At 32.0% G+C, this 10,862-nt stretch overlaps 1 protein-coding gene across 1 annotated transcript in view; it reads right to left on the reverse strand.

Moving 5' to 3' along the window:
• The window catches only part of LOC142339111 (uncharacterized), a 92,402-nt gene that overhangs the window by 59,212 nt on the left and 22,328 nt on the right, over positions 1-10,862 (reverse strand). The gene's annotated exons all lie outside the window — the stretch shown is intronic.

The raw sequence follows: 10,862 nt of genomic DNA on the forward strand, positions 1-10,862 counted from the left end.
CTCAACAAATTCGTGTTGTGCGATTTGGCGATGAGTTAAGGCCAGGAATAAATTCGTTTTTCCTAGCCTCAAATTGTTCTGGTTAACTTTTTACAACTAAAAACACTAAATTGTGAAAAGAAAAATTTCGTGGCTGGAAACCGCAAGAAAAGAATGTGTGCAGAAAAATCAAGGAAAATCTAAATTTAGCGTGGAGAAAAGATGACTGGGAGAAAAAATATCTGCAATGCAGGAGGCCAAAGGTTCAAAATCTAGTGGTGAAGATCTGGTGAAATTCGGCACTTTGCGTCAAAGAAGTTCTTTTTCACAGCTTTTCACAAAAAATATTACATTAATTTTCTCCAAGGCATAGGTAAAGAAGTTCCAAATAGAACGAGGCATAGTCAATTTTGTTACAGGAGTTATATTGTAATGTACTTCGGAAAATTATTTTTGCACTTTTTAAGCTGATTAGAACCAATATATTTTCCAAATACATAGTTTCTCAGGGCTATATTAATTGTATATCTTTTTTTATTTGGTTTTTTTCTGTTCAACTCAAGAAGAACTCTTTCTTTCTTCCACTAAATCCGTTGTGTCATGAGTTGATATATTTATGTTTTCGTATTATACGTTTTTATTCCTAGAAAATGCATTCCAAGTTTTAAAATTTTTTTGGCGCTTTTGAAAAAATAAAGAGAAAATCTTTAGGGCACCCATTTTTTGTAGTTTTTAATATAATAATCACTTCGCCCTCATTTTATAAAAAAAACTAGATTCTTTTTGGGTTAAACTTTCAGAAGAATGCCAATCTTTTGTGTTATTCAAGTCAAATTGTCTACGGATCCCCAAATTTTTCTTCTCCACCTGGTTTAATCTTCCATCTGGAAATATCTGATCACTCAATCATCTTGAGACAAACTTGTTGGCGAAACAAATGAATAAATTTCCCGAGAAAAATGGAAGAAACGGCAGAAGTTGAGTTATTAAACTGTTTTTTTTGCTGTCAACTACTAGATGGGACAAATTAATGATTAGGTCCCAAGCTTTGATGATGAACAAAATGATGGAACGGCCATAAAAACATAGAATAATTTAAAATAAAGGCTTTGCGCTAATCAGTTGAACAGTTTTAAGAAAAATTTGCAACTCACAATCTCCAGAAAAATGTTTGTTTGCAACTTTGTTTGCAATCAAGCTGAAAGTGGCAATAAGTTACTGCGTTTGCCAAGTTTCCAACAAGTCTTAAATTGCTTTTTATAAAACATTTTAATCGAATATTTCTGACAACACAATTCAGATTTCTCAGTTTCTCATTGTTTGCTGAAGATTCCAGATTTAAAAATAAATCTCTCCAAAAAATAAATTTTCAAGAATCAAACATTAGCGTCAGCAACATTGTTTGTTTCAGAAGAGGTAATGGAAACTTGCTGCAGAGTAGTCGAAGATCAAAATTGAACTCAAAGAACTGGGTTTAAAGGATTCTATCTTGGGCAAAGTTGACTTAATTCTCTTAGCATAAGGAAGAACTAAAAATGATGGGGTTTGAAATATTAAGAGCCAGTGCGATTTTTTGAACCCCATAGCAAAAACGCTTTTCTCTTTTTTTTTAAAAAAATTTTTGATTACTTCCTGTTAATCGATGACGCTAAAAATCGTTTTTTTAAAAAAATAACAATCTATTTCCTTTGATTAAAAATTTAGTTTTCATACAAAAATCATTAACGGCTCCAGATAAGGCATTAAAAGTTGCATCGGTTTATGATCAATAAAAGGTCACAGTAGGATTACTAAGTACCATATGTTGAGCCTTTTGTGTTTATTAATGACCATATCTGACCTTTTATGGTGGTTTAGTTTAGTTTTTCCAAAATGTTCTATTGTTTCCTTTAAAGCTGACGAAGTTTTTGCGAAACCAATTGACCTCTAAGCTCAAAAGGCAATGTTTTTCTTAAGTAAAGGTTTATAAAAATTGACATGCTGCAGCAGATAGTGAACAATTTGGTCTTTGTCGGTCGTTTTTGGCTACTTGAGGATATCAGAAAATTTATGTCATTGATTTTCTCATAAAGTAGAGAACTAAACAGGCAGGTAATGTATTGATATACATGGCAACAAATTTACGAAGTTTCAAAATAATTGCACGTTCAACGCCAGAAAAATATTTTTTGTACTGTTCAACTACGTTATACAGTGTCATGCAATTTTCTAAAATTTTCCATATAAGATTTGGTATGACTGCTAAAACACGGAAGTTTTATTTTGGTTTTAGAGGCACAAAATGTTTCCCTGCTCCTAATTTTTTTGCCCTGATTTCTTAATGCTCTTTTTCTTTGCCTTTGTGATTCCATAAAACAAAATATGACTTCATATGGTCAATCAGAATCAGATATGACGTTTTATGATTGAAAGATCTTTTATGGTGTTCACTCCTTGATGTCTACATAAACTGAAGAAAGCTGAAAATGATTGTTGGGTGGAAGCGAAATTAGTGATTATGCAAATCGGAGTTTTTTATGAACACTTATGTTCACTATTATTTGGCGATTTTTGCAGCCCTTCGCGAAAAAAATAAAGGCCGAATTAAAGCTGAAGACTTCAATCGAGAAAATCCTAGGAATGTAGTCAAAGCCAATTTTCCTCGAAAACCATCTAGCGAGAAAAATTAATCCGTCTTTGCGTTTTTAATTTAGTTGTGATTTTTTTTCTACAAAATTCAGATGAGCCTTCTTTCTGAACAAGGAGGCTCGGTAATGTGCGATTGCACATAAGAATTCGACCCCGCTCCTTCACAATTTTTGCATAATTGTCTAACAAATGAATAACAGGTAGAAAAACCCAAAAATTAAAGTATTTTTCAAAAAAATTGGTATTTGAACGAAAAGATAGCCTCCAAAGCAAACAACTCAGTGGAGTAAAAATGATGCATTAGATTGATAATATATGCTAATATTAAAATAAAACAAATAATAATTACATCATAAACTTTATGTCCATTTTGAAAAACAAAACTTAATGACCAAGTCGAAATAGCGTCATATAAAACTGAAATTAAAAAAACCAGAAAATATATGGGACGGGTCCATAATAAGGCTTGGTATCAATTAAACAATAGAGAACAAAAACAAAAAAGTTGAAAAATTTGCCTATTTCTTAAAAAGAGAATTAGTTTCAAAGTTATGAAAACCATTAGAATTCAACTAAAATGTCCCTTTGGTTTAAAACTACCAGTGCTTCTATAGAACGGAATTAGCAAATGCCGGAATTCAATTTTTATGCGGTTAAAAAAAAAGAACAACAAACTGACAAAAAACAGAAAAATTGCCAGAAAACAATTTCGAAGCCGTAAAGCCATACATTGGCCCTCAAAATGTGTACGATTGCACTTTTTTGAATACCGATAATGTATTATGCGACCTCTCAGTAATGAAAATAGGTAACAAGTAGACACAAAAAAAGACAAAATTAAGTAATACAAAAAAAAATTATTTCCAACGACATTAAAGCCCCTGAGACCTGCAATTATCTTGAACATGTCTTACGTCTGCAAAAAGAACGTCAAATATGACAAAAATGAAAAATTAATTTAAATATTTTGTGAAAAACCCGTGTCGAAGCCGGTAAATTCAGAGTGAATTCTTTAAAAACATTAGATTTTGTGACACCAATCCCTATTGACACTCTCCCTTGGCAACAATAATGCCAAATTTGGCCCTTAATTAACGAGACTAGGTAACAACCAGACAGTAAATGGAACAAGTTTGCGAATTTAAAAAGTTTTTCTTTTGTTTTGGAAAACATTTGTTTTCAAAGTCATGAAAGCCATCAGCTATCTTCTAATATCAGAATATCGGCTCATCCATTTTAATATGAAAAGCCAATGAAACCATGTCATTTTTCAGGAAAAAAATCTATAATCCATAATCTATATCTTTAAGGATTTTAATTTTCAAATATTTTTTGAACGCCAATAATCTGATATATGGACTGTCAATTACGTGATAATGTGACAAATCTAGACAACATGAAAAATGGGCAAATACCTAATAAATGTAAAATTTAGTAGAATTGAAGCCGGAAAATCATAGCTTAAGGCGTAAACCCGCAATAAATACTGAATTCGAATTCAGTAGAAAGGAGACGCATTCTTTTATTGCTGACATTAAGCTACAAATTGACAAAATCCAATGAAAAATGGACAAAAAAGTTCAAAAAACCATTCTTAATTTAAAAATCAGATAACTTTAAAAGTCAACACGACCATAAATTTTCAAGCAACCAACTAGATAAACTAATTGAACACTAAGCTGCAAGTTGACCAAATCGAGAAAAAAAAGAGGCAAAGTTTAATCAGCCTTTATTAATTTAAAAATCAAATACTTTTAAAAATTAAAACGACCATTTGTTTTCAAGTAGGAAACTAGATACTTTATTTTGGAGCTAATTAGGAAGCCAGTTAGACCTATCTTTAGTGAGCGTTGATTTGAAATGTTCTATTTTTTAATTAATATAAAAAAAGATTGAAATTTTTCAATAGAAAAACAGACCGATTACAATCCGAAATATTTCTGGATTGTAAAAGTCCAAGATTGGTCCAAAAATAGCACTGCTAATGCTGTTCGTCCATTAAAAACACCTAATTTTGCTAAATTCATAGATATAGATATTTTGTTAGTCACAAAATCAAAAATAAATGCTACGTTTTTGATAATCAACGAATAAAGCGTGACAAAAAGCGGCAAAAGTTTAATTACAGAGCACTCTCAACAAAAATTGAAGCAGAAATAGCCCCGTTTTGAGAGAACAAATATTGTGCTAGTAGTGTTTGGGTGAGCACTTTCTGCAAATTTAATCAAAGTAAACGAAATAAACTTTTTTTGTGCTGTTTTTGATGAAAAAGTTTGAATTTTGTGAAACAGTTAACCGGAATGATTGACAAAAAAATTAGATAAACATAGCCGACACTATTTTTGGTCTCTAAAAATAAAATCAACAGAACTTCCTTGAAAAGATTTAGCAAATTTTAGCAAAATTGGCGAATTTTTATTCAGAAATTCCGAAAAACCTGAATAAAATCAACGGAATTCACTCTTTTTTGTAAAAAGTTTAAACCTCGATAACTCCCTGTAAAAAACAAAAAAATATCTTTTTAATTCCATTTTCTACGCTAGACAAGCTTCCTAATGATACCAGTCTCAACACTCTACGATGAATATATCGATCGGCCAAAGTTGTCTGAACAAAAATAACCCCATTTGAGTATATAGTCCCCCCTCAAGAGGGTTCGGAAAAAAGCATTGATGAAAGAACTAATATTGTTTCAATCATAATCAACCCACTCCAGGCTATAAAAATAGATCTGTTAAATAAATATCTGTTGATTGCAAAAGCGTTTGAGTGAGTACGCAAATAAAGATGCAAATTAAGCCGTAAAATAGACAAAGTTGAGCGAGCAGTTTAGATATCTCTATCTTATTTGAAGTAGAAAAACCATTTAGTACAGTCAAAGCCAAATTCAATGCTATATCTTAGAGCATTGATTACAGAAGTTCGTACTTACCTCGTATTTTAAGTTTTGCATTTGAATTTAACTCTTAATAGATCAAGTCAGCTTTGTTGGCATTGATTTTCTGCAGTTTAACTACGTACAATTATTTAAATCTCTTTTCAGTTATATTTATTCTACTGCTCATTTAACCAGCTATCCGGTAAATTTCTTTTGCTGACATTTAACCATTCCAGAAATTGGATAAAAAGAGCGATTTGTTTTCATTGAGAAAATTGAGTGTTTCCCATTATAGCCCTCTCCCCTCCGCACACGAACGCACACAAAAACACAAACACACACACACAAACACACACACATACACACACATACACACAACACACACACAAACACACATTCAAATACACACACACAACACACACAAATACACACAACACACACATACACACATTTTTACAACACAAACACACACACAAACATACACACAACACACACATATATACACACAGCACTCACACACAAACACCCACACACATACATAAACGCAAAACACACACACAACACGCACATACATTTTGCAGCCATTCGCGAAAAAAACAAAGGCCAAATTAAAGCTGAAAACTTCAATCGAGAAAGTCCTAGGAATGTAGTCAAAGCCAATTTTCGTCGAAAACCATCTTGCGAGAAAAATTATATCCGTCTTTGCGTTTTTAATTTAGTTGCGAATTTTTTTCTATAAAATTCAGAGTAGCCTTCTCTCTGAAAAAGGAGGCTCGGTAATGTTCGATTGCACATAAGGTTCCGACCCCGCTCATCCACAATTTTGGCATAATTCTCAAACAAGTGAGGAACAGGTAGAAAAACACAAAAAAAATTGATGTATGAACGAAAATATAGTCTCTAAAGCAAATAGCTCAGAGGAGCAAAAGTGATGCTTTAGATTGATGAGATATGCTAATTTTAAAGAAGCGAGTCAAGACGAACAGCATAATCAAACACAAACAAATATTTATTACATCAAAAACATTATGTCCATTTTGAAAAACAAAACTTAATGACCAAGTCGAAATAGCGTCATATAACACTAAAACTAAAAAAACCAGAAAATATATGGGTCGGGTCCCTAATAAGGCTTGGTATCAATTAAACAATAAAGAACAAAAACAATAAATTTGAAAAATTTGCTTATTTTTGTAAAAAAACAAATAATTTCAAAGTTATGAAAACCATTAGAATTCAACAAAAAAATCTTTTTTGGTTTAAAATTACCAGTGCTTCTATAAAATGGAATTAACAGCTGCCGGAATTTTTTTATGCGGTTAAAAAACGAACAAAATCAAAAATAAATGCTGCGTTTTTGATAATCAACGAATAAAGCGTGGCAAAAAGCGGCAAAAGTTTAATTACAGAGCACTCGCAACGAAAGTTGAAGCAGAAATAGCCCCGTTTTGAGTGAACAAATATTGTGTTAGTAGTGTTTGGGTGAGCACTTTCTGCAAATTTAATCAAAGTAAACTAAAGAAACTTAATTGTGCTGTTTTTAATGAAAAAGTTTGAATTTTGTGAAATAGTTAACCGGAATAATTAACAAAAAAATTAAATAAAAATAGCCGACACTATTTTTTGTCTTTAATAATAAAATCAACAGTACTTCCTTCAAAAATTTTAGCAAATTTTAGCAAAATTGGCGAATTTTTAGTCAAAAATTCCGAAAAACCCTTATAAAATCAACGGAATTCACTCTATTTTCTCAAAAGTTTAAACCTCAATAACTCCCTGTAAAAAACAAAAATAAAAAAACTTTTTAATTCCATATTCTACGCTAGACAAGCTTCCTAATGATACCAGTCTCAATTCCCTGCGATGAATATACCGATCGGCCAGTTGGGCTCGAAACAAAAAGCATTGATGAAAGAATTGATATTGTTTCAAATATAACCAACCCACTCCAGGCTATAATAAATGGATCTGTTAAATAAATATCTGTTGATTGCAAAAGCGTTTGAGTGAGTACGCAAATAAAGATGCAAATTAAGCCGTAAAATAGACAGATTCGAGCGAGCAGTTTAGATATCTCTATCTCATTCGAAGTAGCAAAATCATTAAGTACAATCAGAGGCAAGTTCGTTGCTATATCTTAGAGCATTGATTACAGAAATTCGTACTTACCTCGTTTCTTAAGTTTTGCATTTTAACTTAACTCTTAATAGCTCAAGTCACCTTTGTTAGCTTTGATTTTCTGCCGTTTAACTACGTACAATTATTTAAATCTCTTTTGAGTTATATTTATTATACTGCTCATTTAACCAGCTATCAGGTAAATTTGTTTTGCTGACATATAAATGTTCCAAAAACTGAATAAGCTATTTGTTTTCATTGAGAAAATGGGACTTAACCATTATAGCCACCCCCCCTCCCCACACACACACACACACACACACACACACTCACACATACACACACACACAAACACACATACAAACACACACACACACCACATACAAATACACACAACACACACACATGTACACACATTTACACAACACAAACACACACACATAAGCACACACACAACACACACATATATACACACAACACACACACACAAACAACCACACACATACATACAAGCACAACACACACACACACAACACACACATACATTTTGCAGCCCTTCGCGAAAAAATTAAAGGACCAATTAAAGCTGAAAACTCCAGTCGAGAAAGTCCTAGGAATGTAGTCAAAGCCAATTTTCCTCGAAAACCATCTTGCGAGAAAAATTATATCCGTCTTTGCGTTTTTAATTTAGTTGTGATTTTTTTTCTACAAAAATCAGAGGAGCCTTCTTTCTGAAGAACGAGGCTCGGTAATATGCGATTGCACATAAGGTTCCAACACCGCTCATCCACAATTTTGGCATAATTATCTAACAAATGAGGAACAGGTAGAAAAACCCAAAAATTAAAGTATTTATCAAAAAAAATTAGTGTACGATTGAAAAGATAGTCTCTAAAGCAAAAAACTCAGAGGAGTAACAAGAGATGCTTTAGATTGATGAGATATGCTAATTTTAAAAAAGCGAGTCAAGACGAACAGCATAATCAAAAACAAACAAATATCAATTACTTCAAAAACATTATGTCCATTTTGAAAAACAAAAATTAATGACCAATTCGAAATAGCATCATATAACAAGGAAACTAAAAAAAAAACAGAAAATATATGGGACGGGTCCATAATAAGGCTCGGTATCAATTAAACAATAAAGAATAAAAAAAACAAAAAAGTTGAAAAATTTGCTTATTTTTGTAAAAAAACAAACAATTTCAAAGTTATGAAAACCATTAGAATTCAACTAAAATATTTTTTTCGGTTTAAAATTAACAGTGCTTCTATAAAACGGAATTAACAGCTGCCGGAATTTTTTTAATGCGGTTAAAAAAAGAACAAAATCAAAAATAATTGCTGCGTTTTTGATAATCAACGAATAAAGCGTGGCAGAAAGCGGCAAAAGTTTAATTACAGAGCACTCGCAACGAAAGTTGAAGCAGAAATAGCGCCGTTTTGAATGAACAAATATTGTGTTAGTAGTGTTTGGGTGAGCACTTTCTGCAAATTTAATCAAAGTAAACTAAAGAAACCTATTTTGTACTGTTTTTGATGAAAAAGTTTGATTTTTGTGAAATAGTTAACCGGAATAATTAACAAAAAAATTAAATAAAAATAGCCGACACTATTTTTTGTCTTTAAAAATAAAATCAACAGTAATTCCTTAAAAAATTTTTAGCAAATATTAGCAAAATTGGCGAATTTTTATTCAAAAATTCCGAAAAACCTGAATAAAGTTGCTATATCTTAGAGCATTGATTACAGAAATTCGTACTTACCTCGTTTCTTAAGTTTTGCATTTTAATTTAACTCTTAATAGCTCAAGTCACCTTTGTTAGCTTTGATTTTCTGCAGTTTAACTACGTACAATTATTTAAATCTCTTTTGAGTTATATTTATTATACTGCTCATTTAACCAGCTATCAGGTAAATTTGTTTTGCTGACATATAAACGTTCCAAAAACTGGATAAGCCATTTGTTTTCATTGAGAAAATGGGACTTAACCATTATAGCTATCCCCCCCTCCCCCCCCCACACACACACTCACACATACACACACACACACACACGCACACACACACACACACACCCATACACACACGTGGGGGGGGGTCATAAAGGGAAAGTCCTGGGAAATTGTTGTGATTTTTTGGCCGAAATTTAGAGCGGAAATTGATTAAAACGAGCGAAAAAGAGCCATCAAAATAAATGTTTTTTTTTGTTTCAATAATTTGGTCATCGCTGTGCGTACAGTGAAAATAGTAGCCTCCAAATTGAATTGCTGGAGACACAAAGCACATCCCATATCTAAATTCTTTTCAATTTCTATGACAGTTTTAATCTATATATGGTTCTTCTAATAAAATACGTTATACTAATCGGATAACAAAGTGAAGGTTGGTGTCAAACTAATTGTAAGACATTATAGTATACCGGCAAACGCGCATTTATAGTTCTGCTCTATTAACTTTTTTTATGCAAATTTCCATGACGATTAACCAAAGCTTGAATCGTTTTGCTTAAAGTATTTCTTGTCCTTGACTTTCTATTTACATTTCATTATAGCAGTTATTGCCTGGAAAGCAAATGTTTGGATCTATTTTGTCTCTCCACTCCCCCAGCTTAGTGGGCATATAACTTTTACGCCTCCAGGCGCGCTCACTATTTTTTAGGGTACTATGTACACATGCACACAACACATAATTTGTGTGTGTGTGTGTGTGTGTGTGGAGTGGGGATCAGAAAATATATGGGACGGGTCCATAATAAGGCTTGGTATCAATTAACAATAAAGAACAAAAAAACAAAAAAAGTTGAAAAATTTGATTATTTTTGTAAAAGAAACAAATAAATTCAAAGTTATGAAAACCATTAGAAATCAACTAAAATATCTTTTTCGGTTTAAAATTACCAGTGCTTCTATAATACGGAATTAACAGCTGCCGGAATTTTTTTTATGCGGTTAAAAAAAGAACAAAATCAAAAATAATTGCTGCGTTTTTGATAATCAACGAATAAAGCGTGGCAAAAAGCGGCAAAAGTTTAATTACAGAGCACTCGCAACGAAAGTTGAAGCAGAAGTAGCGCCGTTTTGAGTGAACAAATATTGTGTTAGTAGTGTTTGGGTGAGCACTTTCTGCAAATTTAATCAAAGTAAACTAAAGAAACCTATTTTGTACTGTTTTTGATGAAAAAGTTTGAACTTTGTGAAATAGTTAACCGGAAAAATTAAAAAAAAATTAATTAAAAATAGCCGACACTATTTTT

This window comes from Convolutriloba macropyga, chromosome 5 (assembly GCF_964194025.1).
Source record: "Convolutriloba macropyga chromosome 5, txConMacr16.3, whole genome shotgun sequence".
NCBI classification, from domain to species: domain Eukaryota; kingdom Metazoa; phylum Xenacoelomorpha; order Acoela; family Convolutidae; genus Convolutriloba; species Convolutriloba macropyga.